Raw genomic sequence first — 25080 nt, forward strand, 5'->3', positions numbered from 1 at the left:
TTCTGCCTACCCTGACTTGAGATCTACTCTATCCACTTTGTTGTTGTTGTTCATTTGTTTCAGTTGTGTCTGACTTTTTGTGAACCCATTTGGAGTTTTCTTGGCACAGATGGTTTACCTTTTCCTTCTCCAGCCCATTTCAAAGATGAGGAAACTAAGATAAAAAGGCTCAAGTGACTTGCCCAAGGTCATGTAGTTAGGATATGTCTGATAACAGATTTAAACTCAAGAATAAGAGTCTTCCTGACTTCAGGATGGACCAACTAGATGTCCCATTCTATCCATAAAGTTATGATAAATATCCTTTATGCAAATATTTTAATTGAATAAAATGCTTGTGAGATTCCATGATGGTCATGTCATATTATCACCATTAAAGGATATTCAAATAAAGCATTGGGAATTGGAAAGAGATTGTTTAAAGAATTTTACCATGAATTATGGAGGAGGGAACAAGTTTTGATTCACTAATGGTCATTTTGAAGGACTAGAAACTGACATAAAACAAATGTTCTTAAAGCAGAAACTCAGCATATTCAGCAGAGTTCTATTATCCCTCTCATCATCAATTATTCAGAGTGTTTCCAAAGGAGAGAAAATGCAATATAATTCTTTAAAAGGAACAAAAGAGAGAATCTATATGCACTTACATATATACATACATACATAAATCTAATTCTTTAAAAAACATTTTTTTTGGCTTGGGCAATGATGATTATGTGACTTGCCCAGGGTCACACAGCTAGTATGTGTCAGATGTCTGAAGCCATATTTGAACTCAGATCCTCCTGAATCCAGGACCAGTGCTTTATCTACTACACCACCTAGATGCCCCTAATGCTTTTTTTAAAATGGGCAATGCATTTTTTAATTGTTAATGAATTTTCCTAGAATATTTAGAAATAGTATTTGTGATTATGAAGGGTAGATGTGGGGGAAGCTAGGTGGTGTAGTGCATAAAGCATTAGCCCTGGATTCAGGAGTACCTGAGTTCAAATCTAGCCTCAGACACTTGACACTTACTGTGTGACCCTGGGCAAATCACTTAACCCTCATTGCCCCACCAAAAACAAACAAACAGACAAACAAATAAAACAAAAATGGAAGGGTAGATGCCACTGCATTAATTAGATTCTGCCAAAGACGACTGAATAGCTTAGTTTCAGGAACACACACAAAATAAAAGAGCCAAAGATTTTTTGTTGTTTGTTTTTGTTGTTTTGTTTTTTAATCTAAGCTTGTAGCTTGGTTCACAATTGTCTGGTCTTCTCCTACTGACCACCTGACTGCAATACTTGACTTTCCTGAAGAACATTCACTGACCCATTGAGTCATAGCCCCAATCCCCCTCTTGCCTCCTATATTCAGAAAGCAAAAAAGGAAGGCTTTGCCTGCTCAGGGTCTAACAGAACAGCATTTTGTTCTGAATTAACCTATTCAACTGTAATCACCTCATCTGGATCTTTTGGGAATGCACTTGGGGTAAGGCTGAAGAGAGAAGGGATAGAAAACCCAGTGAAACTTTATAATTATCAAAAAGGCAAGCTTATGAACTTGCTACCAGTACTGTCATCTTTTTTCCTTTAGGACCAACCTGATATCAATAGTAATAGTGAGTAAACCAATCCTATGCTGTCTGGTAAGTCAGTGACTATACTTTTAGGTGTGCCAACAGCATTGTTCCCTGAGAAATATTTTATGTCACATGAATGATGTATCACTGCAAATATACCTTTTTTTTCTTCATAAACAGATTACATTTTTACATCAATATGAATGACTCTCCTTTTACTTCTTCTCCTTCCACTTTACCAGAAGTGAGTGTTTCTATCCTGTCATAGGTTAGGGAAAACTCATATATTCTTTAACTTTTTGAGTAAAATAATTCAAACAATATCTTTTTCATTAAGCATATCATTGGCCTGAATTGCTAGTGCCCTACATCCAAATTGCCTTGCAAAGTAATTATTTTGTATTTATTCATTTAATGTGTGTGCTGTATTCTTATAAAGGTACTAATTTTCTTCCCATTACAAGATAGCTAGCTCTTTGTTAGTAGAGATCATTTCATTTTTTTTTATACTTGAATACCCAGGAATTAGGACCTTATCTGACACTCAGTAAGATGCTAAAAATGCTTTTTGACTGATTGATTGCTGACTGATGTACCAAACCCTCCCTCATCTGGACAGTTATTGACTGTACTTCTTTTCCTCAATTGGAAAACTATCTTGACCTGGATTAGAGACAATAGATGCTGATAGATGGATGAGAGAAAGAGAGAGAGAGAGAGTGAGAGAGAGAGAGAGAGAGAGAGAGAGAGAGAGAGAGAGAGAGAGAGAGAGAGTGAGAGAGAGAGAGGATAGATAGATAAATAGAAATAAAGTGAATGCTGAGTCAACAAATTATTTTTAGCAAAATCCCTGCCAGTCAAATTATAGCAATTTAGTGTTTTTTATAATGGACATTTTTTTTAATTAAGTGAAGGTCAAAATGTTCAAGAGAGAGGCAAATAGGGAACTGTTTTCCTAATCAATGATAGGTAGGTCCAGTACCCAAGCCAGAAACTCCTTGTCTTTTCCTTTCAGTCCTAATTTTCATATTGAGAAATAAGGGGAAATGATGAGGACAAAGACTTGATCAGATACCTGTAAGAGGCTTCTAAGTTCCATTGGTGGGGAGGAGGACTGTGGGAGCAATCTTTGCTTATCTAAACAGCAATTCTCTATGATAACTTTCAGAACTTAACTTTTTTCTTTGTTTTTGCAGGGCAATGAGGGTTAAGTGACTTGCCCAGGGTCACACAGCTAGTAAGTGTGTCAAGTGTCTGAGGTCAAATTTGAACCCAGGTCCTCCTGAATCCAGGGTCATTGCTTTATTCACTGTGCCACCTAGCTACCCAAGAATTTGACTTTTTTGGATTGTAAATGTCACTAAAATGCCTGTGGGATTGTTGACATAGCTATGTGTCAAATACTTTTGGAAATAATAGGTAAATAAAACTGAAAAATTTCAAGTTCTGGACAGTCTGAGCAGAAGTGTGCTGATAAATGTTTATAAAATGGTTTCCCCCACCAAATCTATGCATGACATACACTTAAGCTTAATCTGAATTATTAACATCTTCTTGATACTCTTACGTATATACAAAAATAATACGACAAGATCAGATTTGTATCATATACTAATTGCTGAAATGCAAATTCCGTCATTGGAAATTTTAAATGAAGCAGGTTCCAGCATACTCCTAGTCCCAGGACATGAAACTATCACAATAAAATAAAATTAATATTTCTGTGCAGCAACGTAGATATAAGGCAAAATGTCATGCCAAGGAAATGTTGAATCGCTACAAACTGAGTGGCTATCTCCAAAAATTGAGCTTGAATCCGTGTCAGAGGGAACAAAGAGTAGACAAGATTTCTAAACTACAGATTTTGAAATCTATTTCTTCAGGTTACCTACAATCTCACCTCAGATGACTGATAAGAACAGAAGAAATAATTTTGAGAAAATATATTTTTTCAGAGCTCTCTGACAGCGATCATTGTGACACCATGTTGTGGAATGCATAAACTATTATTTTAATCTTTGTCTCTCTTGACACTTTTAACCTGCCTATCACCTCCAAAGCTAAATACTTTAAATAAAAAATATGACTTTCTCCTCAATACTCTACATGTTTTAGAAGAATATATAATGATTCCTGCTGCCCAGGTAATGATTTCATTGGGTATTCAAGATATTATCTTCTGCAAATCATTAAAATCTGAAGTACCCATAAAGGTTTCTACATGGCATATTTTACCATCAGGAATTGAGAGACTTGTGCCTATCCTTTGGATTGTCTAAGGTCAGTGGAGTTTGTAGTGGTTTAGTCACAAGTCTTTTTCCCACTTTTCTAAACTGAACTATTCTAAAATTGTCTCAAGTCTAGCTCTGAGAGTGCAAAGCAAGTTATGAAAAAGCAAAATCATCCTCTAAATGGCATTTAAAAGAGATAAAAGAAATGCAGACTAATGTCAGAGTGGAATTTGAGAAAAGCCTCCCAGAGTATAAGATCAATACACAATAAATTGCTAGTTTCAGCAGGGTACAGATTAACGTAGGAGAAATAAACACACATTCATTTTGTTTTAATTTATGTTCACTATTGCCCATATGGTCTGGAATTTTTTCAAAATCAGTCATTAGCTGTTATGGTCTCTTCACCTCTGGACAGGTGGACAGATAGCAGAAGCTAGTGGAAATAAGATATTCTCCATGAAGAATTACCCAGGAGATCTTGGGGCTATCTAACCTCTGTGCTACAGCATAATTTCTTTGCCTACAGTTCCAATTTGGAGACAAAAAGCTTCAGAACACATTGCAGTCTGCTCTGACAAGGCTTAGCTCTATTCTTCTTGAAAATGATAGCATTGCCAACAGAAACCCAAATCTGAAACATGAAGACACCTCCCAGGGTTTATAAGGGCTGAGTACCACAGCCTTGTTATGAATGCTTTACTACCAATTTCAAATAAATCAAGGGTAGCCTTCAGCACCAATCAGTAACATGAATATTTTATACTGTAGCATGTCTCACTTCAAGTTTAGTTTTTATCAATAGCCAAGGATAGGTTACATGAGACTCTGGTTCTCCCATATATTCCTCACTATTATGTTTTCTGTATGTATTTCTTTCTGTTTTATGAGTATATAGAGAATATTATGTTCAATGTTTGCATTTCACAGCTCCATATATCAAAAGAAGACAGAGATAGATTGTAACTAGACTATATTTGTTCAGTAAAAAAAGAAAGAAAGAAGGAAAGAAAAGAAAGAAAGCTACATTTCAGTGCTGCTTTGGTGACCTGGACAAGGCAATCAATTTCTGAAGACATTTTTGCGACTTTTTATTGTCCAACTAGAGTTGACAATGTCTTATCTCAGAAAAAAAGTCAACATACTTTCATTCTTCACAATTATAAGGAATATGTATAGTAGCAACAATACCTCACATTAAATAAAATGGTGGTGATAGATTGGGGAGGGTATTGGACATAGTATTGAGCCAGAAAAATATTTGGTTAAATAAAAACTCAATTTTTTAAAAAGAAGAATACTTGGGATAAAGAAATTTAAAACCTGATATGGATAAGCTCAGAGTAAGTCGAACATATTTAAATTTTAAGAAGTAGAACAGATTATTTATTTCAATATAGATCAAATCCTATTATTATTAACTCCAAAGTCCTTAGTTACATTAAAATTGCATAGATCTAGCAATTTCATTGAAGAAGTGGATGACTGGTTAATATTTTACAAAATTTTTATGCAACACATACTTATATCATATGGTTGCATTCTTGTTAATGTTTTTCAAATATGTTTTAAAATATAGATGGCCTAATTAAATCACATATATATAGATAGATTGTATATGCATAAGGTATATTTTATATATGTACTTTATATGATATGTACATGCACAAATGAGTGTGGATAAATCTACACACATGTACATATATGTATACATGCCTATCTGTACTTTTAACTTATGGGTACATACACGCATACACATACATATTCATATATACACACATGTATGTGTGATGGGGCATGTAATTTTATTGGTATAGGAAATTCAAGTAGGTGACTGCTCTGCAACTTAGAGTCTCAGAGAGTGGAATTTTGTCTGGGGGTACTGAAAGATAAAATGACTTTCCCAGTGTCACAGGGCCAGAATATGTCAAAGGGAAGATTTAAACAGAAGTCATATTTACTAGGAAGCCATTCCTCCAACCACAATACCTTATTACCACTTATGTACAGTAGATTCTTTTGTAATGTAGCTAAGGTCATATTAGGGTATTTTTTAGGGGGGATAATCTGGGTATGGTGTGGATTCTCTCTGTCTCTGTCTCTGTCTCTATCTCTCTGTCAGTTGTAGCTCTATATTGGTAAAGATAATTTCCTCACTTGAATACACAACCATAATTCATTACAAAAATTTAAAGAAACATCCTTATAACCAAATAAAATATGGTTCTCTGAAACATTCTTCAAATGTCATTCCAAACATTCTCTGCTTCAAACTAATCATTTGTTTGTGTTTGTTTCTTTTTGCAGAGCAATGAGGGTTAATTGACTTGCCTAGGGTCACACAGCTAGTAAGTGTCAAGTGTCTGATGCTGGATTTGAATTCAGGTCCTCCTGAATCCAGGGCTGGCGCTTTATCCACTGTGCCACCTAGCTGCCCTAAATGACTACAACACTCTTTTTTGTTTGTTTGTTTGTTTTGTTTTGTTTTTTGTTTTTTGCGGGGCAACTGTGGTTAAGTGACTTGCCCAGGGTCACATAGCTAGTAAGTGTTAAGTGTCTGAGGCTGGATTTGAACTCAGGTCCTCCTGACTCCAGGGCCGGTGCTCTATCCACTGCGCCACCTAGCTGTCCCTCAAACTAATCATTTTTAACCACTTTCATGGATCTTCCGAATGGCATGGTTTCATGGCAAATTGATTTCCTTGATGCTTTTAGTTTTCCAAACCATCCTAGCCATTTTTACATGAATCCTATGTCTTATTTTACAAGTATAATAGTTTTATTTCTTTTCTTTTTCTTTTTTTACCTCAAGTAAATTGATTTACATTCTTTTCTATTAAACTTGCTTCTGATCAATCTGGTCCACCATTCTGGTTTGTGAAAGAGGCAGAGTGATGTGAAAGAAGCATGGTGTTGCACTTGGTATTAGGAAGAGTTGGGTTTGAATCCAAATTCTAATAATTACTAGCTATATGAATAAATGGAAGTTACTTTACATCTCTGACCATTCATTTCATCTATAAAATGGCTACAATATTGATATGCATAGTAATTACCTCACAATGCCACAAATGAAATGGTGGAAGTAAAATACTTGACAAGCCTTAAAGAAATGCATAACTCTTGTTATTAGCCTATTGAAATCCTTTTGAAGCTTAATATTATCTATTAATAATAGTGATCCTGGGGCAGCTAGGTGGCGCGGTGGATAGAGCACCGGCCCTGGAGTCAGGAATACCTGAGTTCAAATCTGGCCTCAGAAACTTAACACTTACTAGCTGTGTGACCCTGGGCAAGTCACTTAACCCCAATTGCCTCACTAAAAAAAAAAAAAAACCAAAAACAAACCAAAAACAAAAAAACAAAAAAATAATAGTGATCCTACCTGTGACCTGCAGATCTGAAAAATACCCCATATATATTTTCAACCTAGTCACTAGTAAAATGGTGATTAGTTCAGACCTGTTTCCTGGAAGCTCAGCACTAGAGTAGACTGTCCAGTCTGACATAGGATGTGGATGAACCTCTACTTTAAATGAATTCTTGGTTCACCATACTGTATGATCGTTCACCCTATATATGGTCAATAAACCTATTAAAAAGCATTTATTAAGCTTTATGTGCCAAATACTGTGTTTTATATAGAGGATACACATTTTTATAAAGCAGTGTTTCCTGCCCTCAAAGAGCTTACATTGCATTAGGAGACCTTATATCATGGGAGACTGTGACTAATGCCTTGCTGAAATTCAGCTATGCTAATTCAAATGAATTCCATAATCCACCTTTAGTAACCTTGTCAAAAAAGGAAATTATCCAATTCTAACATGATCTATACTTGATGAAGTCACATCAGATGATTAGGATGCTAGCACTTAATATATTATAACCCTTAGCAAATCAATTCACATTCCTTGACTTCAGTGTCCTGGTCTGCAAAATGAGGGGGTTAGACAATTAGAGTTCTATGCTATGGTGTTCGTGTGTGTGTGTGTGTGTGTGTGTGTGTGTGTGTGTGTGTGTGTGTGTGTGTGTGAGTGATAGATTTCCTTAGCAGTTTGGTGATACCTATGGGCCCATTTTCAGAATGATATTTTTAAATACGTAAAGTAAAATATAAAGAATTGCAAAGGAAGTCAATAATATTGAAAAAAGCTATCAAAATATTTTAGAAATTCATGGATTTCAGGTTGAAAACCAAAGAACAAGTTAACTTTTAAGACCCCTTTTAACTCTTAATCTATGACCCTAAATACTCACGAACTATCCCTGTAATACTCAGTTCTATAATTTGTCAAGAACGTCATATAAATTAAGTGGCCCATAGTTAGCAGAATATTCTCTGATTCCTCACTTTTTGAAAACATGCCTGCTTCATATCCTGTGTCACCTAGATCCTGTATCTTATTTTTTTTCCCCTCAAAACCACCAAGAGTACTTGGGAAATCATATCTACAAATTATTTTAGCTTGTTTTGGTGTACTTCATCTGGGCCTGGTGAATTCATTGGGAAGAGTTGGGTGGTCTCCTGCCTTCTCTTTAGCTATGCTACGTGACCTTGGGGAAATCAGTTAACTTCCCTGTGTCTAGGTTTTTCCATATGTAAAATGAGTAGTTTGCACAAGGTAAGGGGACTAGTGCTGGATCCGGAACCAGAAAGACTTGAATTCAAATCTTACTTCATACATTTACTAACTGTGATCATGGACTTTACTAAAATTCTCTAGGCCTCAATTTCTTCAACTGTCAACTGAGTGCACTGAATTCAATGACATCTAAGGTATCTTCTAGATATAAATATACGATCCTATTTCTATGTCGTTTCTAAGGTCCCTTCCAGTTCTCCACCTATGATCCTATTTGATGGAGGAGATAAAGAGGTAATGTTTTTATTATCTAGCTATTATATAGTAAGTAAATCGGCTGTCTGGAAACAAGATTGTCCTTATATTTCTTTGTATCTTTTATAATACATAAGATTTTAGTCAGGAGAATTTTAGAGGGAATCTATTTTAACAATTTCATTGTACAGATGAGAAAACTGAGGCCTGGGGAGATGAAGTGATTTTTTTTCTGAGGTCATCAATAAATATATATTGATTGAATGAATGAGTGAGTGAACAGGTGAGGCTATATTCCATAAGTCTCTTTTTATATCCTGACTGGAATTCATTTTCCCTTTATTGGTTCTAGCTCAAAACCTTCATTTTTGAAAAACTTATTCTTAAATAAAGGTCCAAATTGGGATATTCACACAAATATTTATGATTCTACTTAGCTGTCAAGATCACAGCCAAGCAAATTCCAACTTGCCCAATGCTATTAAAAATAATAAGCATAATACTGAATCCCCAAATGAAACTTTCACGATTATTTGTAAGGATGGTTATAGATGCCTTGCCTGTAGGATTGAAACATTTTTTAAAAATCTGTGATGCCTCTGAAATTTTCAAAAGATGTTTCTTTCAGCATTTATTCCTATCATAGTGACATGACAGTTCATTTCTTTTTCAGAATCAGTTAATCTGAGCTAGTGACCAGAACAATGCAAACAACTAATGAATATTGTTGGGGCAAGATTGTGCAGATAGAAAATTATAAGTGGTAACCTTGACCCTATTAACAAGGAAAGTTATCCCTAGCTACATATGGCTGGATGACTTTCACAGGAATATCTTCTGCACTTGGAGAGGTATAGGGTGTGCTATTGAACATTTAAAAACTGAATTTCTGGTGGGAGTATATGTGTCATTTAAACATTGTTAAGTTTAATTTGCATTAGTTACATATTCTCCATGACTTTCTTTTTTTTTTTTTTTTTTTTTTTTTTTTTTGCGGGGCAATGGGGGTTAAGTGACTTGCCCAGGGTCACACAGCTGGTAAGTGTCAAGTGTCTGAGGCCGGATTTGAACTCAGGTACTCCTGAATCCAGGGCCGGTGTTTTATCCACTGCGCCACCTAGCTGCCCCCTCTCCATGACTTTCTTAAGTCTAGAAATCAAGAAAACAACAAATCAAAATTGATCTGTAACACTTGCCCATTTTTGAGGTAAATGATCACACTTAAAATTTAGCAATTGGCTCTCCTGAACCAGTACAAGTTGACCCTAGGAAACCCTCAGAGAAATCCAGCTGAATTCCAAAAATTAACAATATTCTTCCTCATAATGCTGTAGATACAAAATATTACAATATATTGCGTGCCTAAAAGTTTTGGTGTGCTTTTAAGTTGTTATATCATTAAATTTGGATCATGAAACTTTTATATCTTAAAACTACATTAAGACTTTTGGGATGATCTGTAAAATAGAGGAATATATCAGAAATAGTAACATAGTATCATGAGAAGGGGCAGCTAAGTGGCACAGTAGATAAAGCATCAGTCCTGGATTCAGGAGGACCTGAGTTCAAATTTGGCCTCAGACACTTGACACTTACTAGCTATGTGACACTGGGCAAGGCCCTTAACCCTCATTGCCCTGGAAAAAAAAAGAAAAGAAAAAGAAAAAAAATAACATAATATCACAATATATAGTATTGTAGTAGTAGTAGCAGCAGCTGGTTGTTGTTGTTGTTGTTTTGGGCTGGGTCTATTATTTACTTGGTTGAGAGAATCTATGGTGAGAATTGACATACAAATAGTAGATGAGATCCTGCTTTGATCTTTGTATTCTTCTTCTTCTTCTTCTTATTTTTTTATTTTTAGTGAGGCAATTGGGGTTAAGTGATTTGCCCAGGGTCACACAGCTAGTAAGTGTTAAGTGTCTGAGGCCAGATTTGAACTCAGGTACTCCTGACTCCAGGGCCGGTGCTCTATCCACTGAGCCACTTAGCTGCCCCAATCGTTGTATTCCTAACTAATAAAGAGTGCTAATTATCAGTTGTAATGCACTTTAAGGTTTGAGAAATGCTATGTAAATAGTATCTCTTCTGTTCCTCACAACAAACTTGGGAGGTAAGTACTATTATTATCTGCATTCTGTTGTTATTATTGTTTAGTCATTTAAAAAAATTGTTTCTAACTCTTCATGACCCCTTTTAGGGTTTTCTTTAAAAGGATACTGGAGTGGGGCAGCTAGGTGGTGCAGTAGATAGAGTACCGGGCCTGGAGTCAGGAGGACCTGAGTTCTAATCCAGCCCCAGACACTTAACACTAGCTATGTGACCTTGGGCAAGTGACTTAACCCCAATTGCCTCATCCCCCCCCAAAAAAAAGGATATTAGAGTAATTCACCGTTTCCTTCTCCAGCTCATTTTACGTATGAGGAAACAGAAGCAAATAGAGTTAAGGACTTGCCAAGTGTCACACAACTAGTAAGTGTCTGTAGGTAGATTTGAACTCTGGAAGAGGAGTCTTCCTGACTACAGACAAGGTATACTGTCCACTGCGCCACCTAGCTGCCCATTAGAAAAAAAAAATATATATATATATATATATATGGAAATTAAGGCAGACAAGGGATAAAGTGACTTGTCTTGGGTTAACAAAAGGTGTCTGATATTGGATTTGAATTGACTCTAGGTCTAGTGCACTATTCACAGCAGCACCCAGTTGCCTTCAGCACTGACAGGTCAAAGGGTTTACTCAATTTTATAAGACATTGTGTATTTAGAAACATGGCTTGCATCTTTGTCTTCCTACAGCTGAATTCTGCTCTTTTTCTACTGACACAGTGCCATACCATGTTCTGTAATTGCTAAGATATGCTATACTATACACATTCTTATACTATATAGTGTTCCAACATATTGAATGACTACTTTTGCATTCCCTTCTAGTTCTTAATCTATGATCCTATGGATATTAGATAGTACTTTCCCATCCTATGCCACATAGCACTATGCTATGCACTACTATTAGGGAAGTTGTAAAGAAGAGTTTTATATAGACAGCTCCTAGTGCTGAAACACCTTGTATCAATTAACAACTACTTAGGAACATAACACTTTAGAACAGGAGGTCTTAAACTTTTTTTTTTTTCATCATGAACCCCACTCCACCTATGGTAGTCTAGTGAAGCTTACAGCGCTTACTTTGGAGTAATATTTTAAAACATGTAAAGTAAAATACCTACAATTACCAAGGAAATAAATTGCATTAAAATAATGGTCTGCAGACAGTAATATTGTGATCACCTACATTCTGGCAGTGTATTTAAGAACTATAATAATTTCAAAGCAGTTTCAAGTATAAAAATCTTTGGAGATATCTGCAACAACTATGATGAGATATGAAAATAGCCATGATTAATTACTGACAAAATCACAGCTGCTGCTAACACTATTGTACTTTGTTGCCTACTTATATAATTAAAGAAAGTGCTATGTTCTATTAGAGATTAGTGAAAATAAAGGTGTGATTTGTCTTCCTCATCCAAGTTCCAATTCTATCTATTCCCCCTTCCTCCATGAAATATATCTGCAGACCTTATATGCTAGGTTAAGGTTCACTATTATAGAGAATTACCTGAGTCAATGAGTGATCAAGTGACTTTCCTAAGATCATACACAGACACACACACACAATTGTAGAATGGGGAAAAGGAAGGAGAAATTGAATTTAGGTCTTCCTAAAGTTGAGATCAGCTCTCCATCCACTAACTTTAATTGCTTCTCATATAATGTTATATTAAATAAACAGCAGTAATATTATATAATATGATATGATATGATATATAACACTATACCTTACATATATATAACTGTACATATAACTATATCTAGATATATAAAACTATATAACTCTCTCTCCCCCTCTCTCAATCTCTCTCTCTCTCTCTCTCTCTCTCTCTCTCTCTCTCTCTCTCTATATATATATATATATATATATATATATAAACTATACTTTTTACAAATCTTTTTTGTGTGTGTATGTGTGAAATAGGGCAGTCAGTTAATGTAGTGTATAGAATACTGACCCTGGAGTCAGGAAGACCTAAGTTCAGATTCTACCTCCAACATTTACTATCTATGTGGCTCTAGGCAAATAACTTAATCTAATATCCTTAGTTTCCTCAACTGCAAAAATCATTTCAGAGTTATTGTGAGGACCAAATGAGATATCTTTGCAAATAACAAAATACTATATTAATGTTAGTTACTATTGTTATTATTGATATTAACTTTATGAATATCTGTAAAAATAATATCAAGATAACTGTATTTCTTAGGCAGCTAGGTGGCACAATGGATAAAGCACCAGCCCTGGATTCAGGAGGACCTGAGTTCAAATCCTGCCTCAGACACTTGTCACTTACTAGCTGTATGACTCTGGACAAGTCACTTAACCCTCACTGTCATGCAAAAACAACACCAACACCAACACCACAACCACCAACAACAAAAAAGATAACTGCATTTCTAATGAAAAATGTAAACTCAAGCTCCAAACAATTGGCTTTACAAATGAAACTTCAAATATAACCTTACTGTAAAATCCCATCTCTCTTCAATGTTGAATTTGATCAGAGACCAATAATAATGCTTCTACTGATATTAGGAAAAAAAGTAAGGTAAAGTGTCCTGCAATATATTAGAATGGGGGAAGGATCTCTTGGGTTACAAACTGATTTCTAGCAGTGGCTATCCTTATGGCCTTAGATGAGTCATCTTTATTCTCCCCATCAGCAAAATGGGCATGGTGTTCAATTCCACTTGAAGAGAAATATGAGACACCAATATTTCTCAAAAGCAATTCAAAGATGTATAACTGTAGCATGTATTAAATATCAAGTGTCACTTTTATTAATTCCTAAGGTTTCCTCCACTTTTCAAATTATAATTCAGGAATATTTACTTATCTGACTAAAATTCATCTCATATAGAGTTGAAAACTTCTTATTTCACATTTCTGAAAATAAGCCAACTTACATTCCATCCCCCTTACCCACCAACCTTATGATGTCAATTTAATTTACATATATACCTTTAAATAAATGAGGTAGATTTTCTTTTTTTGGGGAGAATAGTAAGATGTTAGGACTCATGGCTAATATTTCATCTAAAAGAGAAAGTTCTAATTATATGGAGATTATTATTTTCTCATTTGCACAGCTTTGCCTCATTAAAGATATAATCCTCTTCCTTCAGTCCACAGATTGAAAGTAACCTTTTCCAATGACTCTGTGAGTTAAATCACCCATGGAAAAAAATGTGTTAGTGAAAAGTGATGTGTAAGTCAAGCTAACATACAGAGAAAACAAAAGCAGGTTGTTTACCAATATGCCTGAACAGCAACAACTTATCTAACCCTTCCCATCTATAGGCCTTACTGAGTAATCCTTCCTCTGAGTCACTAGGCTTCATCTTGGTGGCTTTTTAAAAATATTCTGAAAGCTCAATTGCCATGATCCTGCATCCAATCAGCCAAATTCAAAAGGCATCCAACTTGTTTATATAATTTTAATTTTCTCAAACATTTAACTATTGGGTCATTTAATGTTTGGAAAATAAATTTGAAAGGAAATATTAATCATGTAATTAATATGAAAGTTTTTCCCCTGTCAATAATATGGACAATCTTCCTTTTTTGCTAAGTGAATAGAGGGAAAATAAATTAATGGAACGAGTAGTTCACTATTATCAGTATAGCCATATGTTAAAATATGACTCTAGCATATAATGGTAAAATGGGTCACCAAGATGGCTTAGGCCTGAGTTTTCTGAAAAGCCATGTATCATTGATTTCATTCTGTCAGACTTTTGGATGATGATTCATTTAATTATGTCAATTAACCTTTTTATAAACAGAATACAAATATGGTGATGTATTATACAAAGTGTTCCAATCTTGAGTGAGATTCAGTTAAAGTTTAAAACTGCACTAAAACTTTGGGTACACATTGTTTATAAAAATACTTGTATGTTTATGAAAGTATTAAGCATCTATGTGTAGTTATCCTTATAGAAACAGGCAATATTATAGTTGTTGTTGTTGTTCAGTTATTTCAGTGGTGTCCAACCGTTTGCGATGCCATTTGGATTTTTTATTTTTGCTTTTTTATTTAATCATAAAAGTATTTTACTATTTTCCAGTTATGTGTAGAGATGGTTTTCAACATTTGTTTTCATAAGATTCTTAGTTTCAAATTTTTCTCCCCCTACCCAAGAAAGAAAGCAATCTGAAAAAGGTTATATATGTACAATCATATTAAACATATTTCTGCATTAGTCATGTTGTGAAAGAAGAATCAGAACACAAGGGAAAACCTCAAAAAAGAAAAAAAAACAACAACCAAAAAGTAGAAACAATATAGTTCAATCTGCATTCAGAATCCACAGTTCTCTTTTCTGGATGTGGAGAGCATTTTCCATCATGAGTCCTTTGGAATCCTCTTGGATCACTGTACTGCTGAGGAAAGCCAAGTCTATCACAGTTGATCATTACACAATGTTGCTGTTACTGTGTACAATGTTCTCCTGGTTCTGCTCAATTCACTCAGCATCAGTCCATTTAAGTTTTTTCCAGGTTTTTTCTGAAATCTGCCTGTTTGTCATTTACAGCACAATAGTGTTCCATTATATTCATATACTACAACTTGTTCACTCATTGCCTAATTGATGGGCATTCCCTAAATTTCCAATTCTTTGCCACCACATTTAGAGCTGCTATATTTTTATACATGTGGGTCTTTTTCCTTTTTCTTTGATCTCTTTGGGATATAGACCTAGCAGTGGTATCACTGCATCAAAGGGTATATGTACAGTCCAATAGCCCTTTGGGCATAGTTCCATATTGCTCTCCAAAATGGTTGGATCAGTTCACAATTCCACCAAAAATGCATTAATGTTCCAATTTTTCCAAAGCTTTGCCATTTGGAGTTTTAATGGCAAAGATACTTCATTGGTTTACTATTTCCTTCTCCACCTCATTTTACAGATGAGGAAACTCAGGCAAACAGGGTTAAGTGGCCTCCCCAGGGTCAGGCAGTTAGCAAATATCTGAGAACAGATTTGAATTAAGAAAGATGAGTCTTATTGGCTCCAGGCTGGGCACTCTTTCAACTGCACAACCTAACTGTCTCTCCCCATTGTCTAGAGGGAAAAAAATACAGCATTTGAATTCAGAGGACCTTTGTTCAAAGTCTGGCTCTCCCATTAACTACTCTTTTATAGGCAAACCACTTTTTCCCCTCCCTGGCCCTCATTTGCTTCCTCAATAAATTGAGGGAATTGAATAAGGAGGTGACTAAGTCCTTTGGAAGGCCAACACAGAAACCTAGGGACCTATTATCATTACTATTAAAATGCTAATACTAATTAATAACAGGGAGAAAGGAAACAGCATAAATGTGTTTTCCCTTCTTCCTACAAAGAGATCTGTTCCTTAGTCAGCCCAGATACCTAGAGGTATTACCATTTGTTATAAGGCATTAGCAATATTCAGACATGGGATGAAAATATAAGAGAGAGATAAATGAGAATGGGGACTATTTGGAGGAGATCAGAAAATGTGGGATAGAGAAATTAATGTAATAGGGAAAGGAAAAAGGCTGAGAGGTGTGTCCATTTCAGATATATTGATAACAGTATCATATTTCCAGATGGCGGTGCCAGGATAGATCATTAAAGGAACATAATATGCATAGAGTATATTCTTAACCTTTTGAGGTTAGTTGACACCTTAGACAAAATATCCATTTTACTAAATCCCCCTTGGACTCATTTGTTCATTTTGACTCTGTGAAATCACTATCCCAGTGGGATTACCCCCACCCCTGCTTTCATTATAACTTAGGAAAACGAACTTTCTTTGTAGACTGATTTTGGGGGAGGTTTTCCTTTTACTCATGGTCTTTTTGAGTCTCCATGCAATTATATTTTTACTTTATTATATGTAAGATCCACAAGAAATCAAGTTATTAAATATTTAGTGACTGCTATCTGTCAAGCACTGCACTTGGTTGTATACCAGGGATATCATAAAAATAAGATGAGATTCATCTTCTAAAGAACTAGTGACAACCAGGAAATAATAGCTTCAAGCAACCCTGACATGCAATTAGGAATGGGATTATACCTTTAAGAAGAAAGGAAGCATACAAGGGTACAAAGAGAAAAAAGCTGAAAATTCATGTAGACATAGACTCATAGAATCTTCACATGGGAAGGGACCTTATAATTCCAGTCTAATCACCTACCCTACATAGAAAATCTCTGCAGAATGTTTGTAACATGTGGTCATTAGGGTTCTATTGATACTTCAAGCATTGAGTAAAGAGATCAAGTTTGGGCACATTTGAAAAGTTCAATAGAATCATATTTATTTTCTGTTCCCTGTGGCCAAGACACTTTGTCAGATAAGGGATAAAAATATACATATGTACAGACATACATATCCACACATGTGTGTATATGCTAATAAACTATTAATAAAATATGAACTTTGATATTTTTATAGCCTTGTGGTATTTATTAGGTTGAACTCATTTTGCCATGTGCTACTTTTTCTAGAGTCAGGGCTCACACTAAGAAAAATGGCTATGATTATCTACTTTAATACTAAATCTTTGTCTTTATAGTGGAGCACTTCCTCATAAAAATGATTAAATTCTTTAAACATGTTAACTACTGAATCTCCACTTTGGGTCAAAGAAAATGCTTTTAGCTTAGAGCTATCCTTATACTCAGGAATAGTTTATATCCTATGGGATATACAGGAAGAGAGGGGATGGAGCCTACCTTCAAGGAGCCCAAATTCCAGGTGGGCAGACATGATGAACATTTGTGAAAATAGAAAATACTCAAACTATATGCTATATCTATTCAGCCAACTAATTGGCTGGTTTCCAAAAGGAATAAATTTTTAAGTTAATGGGTTGCTATTCAGAATTTATTTATCATAGAAAATTATTTAGGGGGCATGTAGGTATCTTGCCACTGGACCCAGATGGCTTTAGAGGAGAGAGTGAGGTTGGTGATCTTGCACAGCTTTCTATCACTTAAATCCAATTCCATGCAAATCATGACATCACCTCGTGATGTCATGGTCCTCTTTGAGAGAGAAGGATAAAAAACAACATGTATCCATGGAAAAGGATTAGAATGGGAACTTAAATATGTATAGGTGGAGCATTTGCTTACATGGGGTGAGAAGGACCACATAGCTGAGGGATAGAAGTTCTTTGGATGGTGAGGATAGGGGCAGTATTCAATGTGTGTTTGTGTGTGGGGTTCCTTCTCCTCTCATTTTTTTTCCTGCCTAGTCACAGACATAGTGTAGCAGAGTGGGCAGTAAGAAAAAGTAACTTCCTCTTCTTTATTCTCCTTTTCCATTACTGAGAGTCATTGCTAGCAATTTTGCCATTTAGAGCTAACAGCACAAAACTCATCTTCAAAACAGTAAATTCACTTAGGGAGTGTAGAGGGGTAAATCCTGGAATAATACCATATGTTGAGGAAACAGATACCCTGGTACATCACCCCTTCTAAGCAGAAACTCCAAGAAACTAAGACTTCTGGGAAGACCACTGCAAAGGTTAGGGACAATAGGAGGAGACTATCCAAGGGGCTTTAGGGATGAATTATAACATTCATTATTCCCCTACCTTAACTAATTATTCATACTCATATATCAGTTATTTCTAGCTGCTAACGGAGAATAAAGGGCTAGCAGTGCCTTTTATATATTGACACCCTTGGGACAACATCTTGTCCTCCCACTCTAGTTACAGCTCTTTCACTATAGACTATTATGGGTGGGGGTCAGAGAAATTTATAACTCTGTATATAAATGGAGGGTCTTCTTAAATCAGACATAAAAGTCAGGATAACTTTGTATAGATACAAGAAGTTTAGTAGTTGAGGGAAAGGAAAGATCAGTATGAACTGGAGAAACCAGGGAAGAGGAAGATAAACTAGAAATAAGTGGAGAACATGCAACGTGCCTTAGAAAAATTCAGTATACCCATTCCTGAGGCTTTTGGAAGTATAGCTTCTTCTTCTGAATACTTCTTTCATCAGGGGAAGACTAGTAGTTTGCAAAATGTTAAAGAAGTGCTGATCTGTGCACTGTATCTACATAAAAATAATGGCTCAAGGACTCATGCTAGATTTGTTTAAAAAGAATTTATATGTATCCCAAGGGGCTACTTAATGTTCACAAATCAAGTGAGCTCAATTTATAATCAACATCCATACAAATAAAGAAAACATGGTCTTATATAGACTTGCCTTTTTTTCCCACAGAACATTAGTAAATCATCCTATATAAGATTTATCTAGTGCCTAGAATTTTTTTTTGAAAAGCAACCCAAACCTTATTAATTTTTTCTGAAATACTAACATTTTTTTCACAAGAAGAAAACCAGAAAATAAAATATAATAATATTCATAACTTTTCACCTTTAAAAATAGTCCTTTAAAAACTAACAAGGGGGGAGCAGCTAGGTGGCACAGTGGATAGAGTACCGGCCCTGAAGTCAGGAGGACCTGAGTTTAAATCCAGCCTCAGACACTTAACACTTACTAGCTGTGTGACCCTGGGCAAGTCACTTAACCACAGTTGTCCCGCAAAAAACAAAAAACAGAAAACAAAACAACAACAAAAAGAGTGTTGTAGTCATTTAGGGCAGCTAGGTGGCACAGTAGATAAAGCACCAGTCCTGGATTCAGGAGGACCTGAGTTCAAATATGACCTCAGACACTTGACACTCACTAGCTGTGTGACCCTGGGCAAGTTATTTAAACCCCATTGCCCCACAAAAATAAAACAAAATTAACAAGGAATGGGAGGGTCAGGTAGATAGTTGAAATTAAGCATCTTGTTATAATAACAATAGTAATTCCTACTGTAAGGAATAAAACAATCACTTCTTTCCTTATATGTGAAAGCCAGAATGAATGTAACATCTAGTTGACTATCTTAATAAATCCAGTCCCCAAGACTTTTTCTTCCTTTCTCATTTGGATGAGAGTATAAGCATACACATTAGTTCTAACCCTGAATTATTAGTACTTTCCCCACATAGACAGAAGAATACACAGACATAGAGTTGAGGGATCTGCTAGGCCACCTGTTTCATTTTCCTTATAATGCAGGTGAGAAACTAATGCTCAAAGAAGTTATCTATGAAGGATAATAACAAAAATAGTAATAATATTTATGAAACACTTTAAGATTTGCCAAGCATTTTATAAATATTATATTTATTTATATATGATACTATATATATTATATATAATATATTATATTATATTAATAAATATTTCTCATTTTATTCTCACCACAGCTCCAACAGGAAGGTGCTATTATCATTCCCATTTTATAGATGAGGAAACCAAGGAAGACACATGTTAGATTACTTGCCGTGGTTACATAGTTACAAAGTGTCTGAGGCTAGATTTGGATTCAAGTTTTCCTGACTCCAGGCCTAGGGCTCTATCCACTGCACCATGTGTCAGTATAGCACTGTATTGGAAATGAGGGGAGGGGGAGAGCCATAATCAATTATTTGGTGTAGTAAAAGTAAACCGATTTGACTCATTTGATAACTCAATTACTATTTTGTGCGTTTCTACCTAGTATCATTTTTATGTGATTGGCCAGTATAATGTTTTGGAGGGATACTTTAGTTTTCATCTATTTTATTTTATTAATAGAAACTATTTATTAATAGACAAGGCAGCCAGTGAAGATGTTTACTTCTTCTTGGACACATCCACAGTGAGACCTCTATGGCCTGTAGTCTTGGTATGCTGGCCGTGGACTCAGAGACCCCAGAAGTTCTGAAGCCCACGATGTGCCTGAATCTTCTTTAGTCACTCTAGATCCTCCCAAAGCTTATTGTCTAGACTGCTGGCCAGAACCTGGCTATATTTTCCTTCCTTTATATCCTTCTGCCTGTTAAGGAACCAGTCTGGAATCTTCTATTGGTGAGGATTCTGCATGATGGTGATCACATGCTCCACCTCATCTTCAGTGAGCTCACCAGCCCTCTTGGTGAGGTCAATGTATGCTTTTCTCAGGACTACATGGACATATCTTCAACACACACTCTTGATGGCTATGATGGGCAAAGCTATTTTCTTCCTTCCATCAATGTTGGTGTTGAGCACTCTCAAAATGTGCTGGAAATTCTTGGGGATTACAAGAGACATGACTGAAAAGTCAATGTGAGAGCCTTCTCTGGAAGAGTTTTCATCTATTTTATTAACATTTTTATTAACACTAGTTCCCTAAATTAAAAAAAAATTCTTTAATGATTTTATTTCATCTGCTCTTCAAATTCTGCTCTTTTCCCCCCACATATATTTATGTATCTTCCTTAGTTGTGTGACTTACTACCAGCTACTTCCATATTCCTTGATATTTTTCTTAACTGATTGGTTGTATGTTCAATATTGAAAAATTGTATAGCAGAGATGGAGGCATCATAGTTTCAGAAGAGTTAGTAGAAAAATAATGAAGAGAAGAATGATTCCAACAACAACACATTTCATTCCAAGCTTTTCAGGCAATTTTCCTAATGCGAATCTTAGATATTCACTGTCATATTCAGGAAAAGACAGGGACTTTTTCAGTTATGTATGCCAGTGTCTGACATTTATCAGGGCATTTTACATGTGGTAGGTACATAATCAATGCCTCTTTAATTGAATTGGTTCAATCACTGGATTGAAACACAGGTGACTTTCCCTCCTCTGAAGCTCCTAAATTCTTCTAGTTCTTATCTTAATCTTCCTTATGCTATTATAGTATACTTATATTACACCAAATTTCCTATAAGATCATTATAAACTCTTTTATGATATGAACGATTTCTTACTAATTTTTCATTTCCCCCCTTCCCAACCCATTTTGACACAGTACCCAGCATAGAGATAGTAGACCTTCAGAAATTATTTGTAGAATTGAAAGAATAGTGGGTTTTTAAAAGAATAAATATGCATTTTACAACACAATAGACATTAATCATTGATAGTTTAAAATGGTAGAAGATAGTGCCCTAAAATTTTAAGAACCATGAAGAACATAGTAGAAAGAATATATACATTTTAAAATTAATAATCTTCTTAATTTTATCATTCTATAATAAGTCCCCATGGAAATTCAATATAATATCTATCTGGATTTAAAGGAGTTCACCAGCATCAAACAATGCTTGATATTAACCTATATTTTATGATTATATATATATAATATCTATCAATTCCACAATCAGGAGGCTTTCCTTCTATGGTGACCATCCTCTACAATAACCCCTTTCCCCCAAAACAAACAAATAAAATAAAACAAACAAACAAAAAACACCACCCAACTTATACTACTCAACTACTTCTAGTAATTTTAGCAATGGCAAGGGGTTTGGTTGTGGCTATTTCACAAAGAGTAGGGAGAAAACTTAGGAGAGGCATCATTAGTTCTTGTCAGTTCAAGATGTGAGATAATGTTATACCACACTTCTTGGTCCTCTGTTCATTAAGAACAAATGGTAATTTGCAATTGAGATTTTAGATAAAACAGAGCTTCACTGTACAGGAAAGACCAATAATGGATCTTCCCTTGGATGACACAATTAACCAATGAGTCTATATGTTTAACAACTTGCTGTAATCAACCAGTTAAAAGTATGGTTGATAGTGTTTATTGTATATGTGTGGGGGGGCAGTTTTTATTGCCTATTTTTTAAAGAAATATTTTCAAAAAGTTAAAGCTAATTGCTGAACTAATTATACTTCTCTAGAAATTCTCATATACAAATGATGTACACCCAGATTAATTAACTTTACTTCCAAAGAACTGGGAGTGATTCCAAAATTGGCTATCTGATTGCTCTACTTCTACAGAAAATATTACTTAAAACCTCGTCCTGGGTAAATGTTATTGGAGATGGTCTCATATGCTGTAAGTGGAATCAGAGATGTAAATCTTTGACTTAGCTGCCTTATTTTCTTGTTCATGAAAGCAAGAAGAATTCTATAAGTCTATACAACATTGATTGCAATGTGCATGCACATATATACACATGCACACATACATGCATGCAGGTCTGCATGCACACAAACAGACATCCTATCCAAATACACAGTATTATTCCTGGTTATGTTAGCTTCCAGTTTTACTTAATCCATCAGCAATGGAAGGCTTTCATGATTTGGTACCCAATTTTAATATGACACCACATTTATAGTCTTCAGTATTTTTCTCCCCCCTTGAACAAATAAAAATGTTTTAAGAACCACATGATCTTCCTGTTAAAGTGGAATGCTGCAATCAAAAATTTGATCCACTCACACACACACACACACACAGACACAATGCATAAACCTTAACTGAGGTTTTCCCTTGCTATGGTGGAGCTGATATCCTGAAATAAGGTCAAGGAATCTATAATAAATAATCAAATGATAAGAGCTACATTTTGTGAGTCCTGGTGCTCAGACACACTTTCTGTTGCCTTAAAAATAACTGTGATTTTCCATTTTGGTGATAGTCACAGTTGATGTCTCATTCAGACCCGAATTTGTCTGATTTGATCATTTGAAAATGCTCTGTGTCTTGTGCGAGGTTCACAGTTATTGGATTTAGATTCCACTGCTCAGCTAGTGGTCCTGCTACTGTATTTTGTTATGAATCAAGTTTTCCCCAAAGAATGAGAGGGAGACAAAAACTGGCCCCCTCTGTCAGCTGTTGGCAGCTTCTGTGGAAAATGAGACTTGCAGGGAATCAAGCCTTTGTTTTAAAGAGAAGACAGGATCTAGCTTTGGGGAGGGAGGAGAGACATAATTAACTGGGGCAGCCCTGACCTAGGGCAGACATCAGCAGCAGCCCAGTTGGGAGCATATTGCCTACAATAAGGATTCCTGCAGGGAGTGAATGAAGAGGGGGCAATCTTGAGAATTAGGAAAGATAGAGAACACTTTCTGAAAAGTATGGGAGATAAGCTACCTGAATGTATCTGAAACCTTCCAGAGTTAAGACACATGTTCTCTATAGGGAACTGAATACAGAATATAAATCCAATCTAGCATCAGGAAAAGGAGGGAAAATGGTCTATGTTTCTATAAACAGAGCAATACTCAGTCCCCAAGAAGACTAATTAGTCATGGCAAGGAGCTGTGGGAAAGAAAAGGCCAAAAATAAAATCACAGAAGTAACAAAAAATCAAGTCAATAAACAACTGTCTTCTTTTGTCTTCTTCATGATAAGAGATGTTGCCTCAGGTTTCCAAGAAGTACCTAGAGAATGCCTGAGAAACTATTGAGTAAAGATCAGTCAGGGTATGGGCACAGTATCAGAAGCATAGAATGTCAGTGCTTGGAGGAAAAAGAGCTCATCTAGCTCAACTGCCTCTTTTTAAGTAGGAGAAAATATGCTAATGAATGCCAAGTGACTTGCCCAAGGTCACGAAACTAGGAAATGTCTCAGTTAGGAACTGAAACTGGACCTTTTGCCACCTAATCCAGTTCTGTTTTACTATATGGCCAGGCTTGCTGCTGGGAGTCATCAACAAAAGATACTTGTGTCCAGAACATGTAGTAATAGAATAATTTTCATATTTGGGAGGGGGAAATGATGATAGATTTTTTAAGAGCTTAATTAAGAATGTTAAACATTGGATGTTAAATCTAGAAGCAAGCATAATGCAGTGGAGAAAATATTGCATCTGAAACTGGAAGACCTGGGTTCAAATATCTGCTACTTAAAATGAAGTAGTTAGGTAGCTAGGTGGTGCAGTGGATAAATCACTGGTCCTGGATTCAGGAGGACCTGAGTTCAAATCTGGCCTCAGACATTTGACACTAGCTGTGTGACCTGGGGGAAGTCACTTAACCCCCACTGCCCCACAAAAACAAAACAAAACAAAAATAAAATGAAGTAGTTAAACTGGAGGAACTATATGTTCCTTTCAAGTACAGCATATTCTATTTATCTGGTGCTGTGATCATTTCCTGCTTGTGACCATGGACAAGTTACTTTACTTTGGGTCCTGGTTTCTACATCTGTGCAATAAGAATTTCAACTGGACATCTCTGAGTTCTTTTTTATGTCTTAATCCCTGATCTTATATTTTTGTTGTTGGTTAGTCATTTTTCATTCATTTCCAAATCTTCATGATCCCATTTAGTATTTTCTTGACCATGATAATGGTATTGTTTGCCATTTTCTTCTCCAGCTAATTTTACAGATGAGGAAACTAAGGCAAACAGTGATAAGTGATTTACTCAGAGTCACATAGCTGGTAAGAGTCTGAGGCTTAATTTTAACTCAGAAAGATGAATCTTCCTGACTTTAGGCCTGACATTCTATCCACTACACCACCTATCCCTGTCCCAA

At 35.6% G+C, this 25080-nt stretch overlaps 1 protein-coding gene and 1 pseudogene across 1 annotated transcript in view; both read right to left on the reverse strand.

Moving 5' to 3' along the window:
- The window catches only part of DCC (DCC netrin 1 receptor), a 1450760-nt gene that overhangs the window by 813050 nt on the left and 612630 nt on the right, over window positions 1-25080 (reverse strand). The window lies entirely within an intron of this gene.
- On the reverse strand, window positions 20442-20900 carry LOC122736963 (annotated as a pseudogene).

Source organism: Dromiciops gliroides, chromosome 1 (assembly GCF_019393635.1).
Source record: "Dromiciops gliroides isolate mDroGli1 chromosome 1, mDroGli1.pri, whole genome shotgun sequence".
NCBI classification, from domain to species: domain Eukaryota; kingdom Metazoa; phylum Chordata; class Mammalia; order Microbiotheria; family Microbiotheriidae; genus Dromiciops; species Dromiciops gliroides.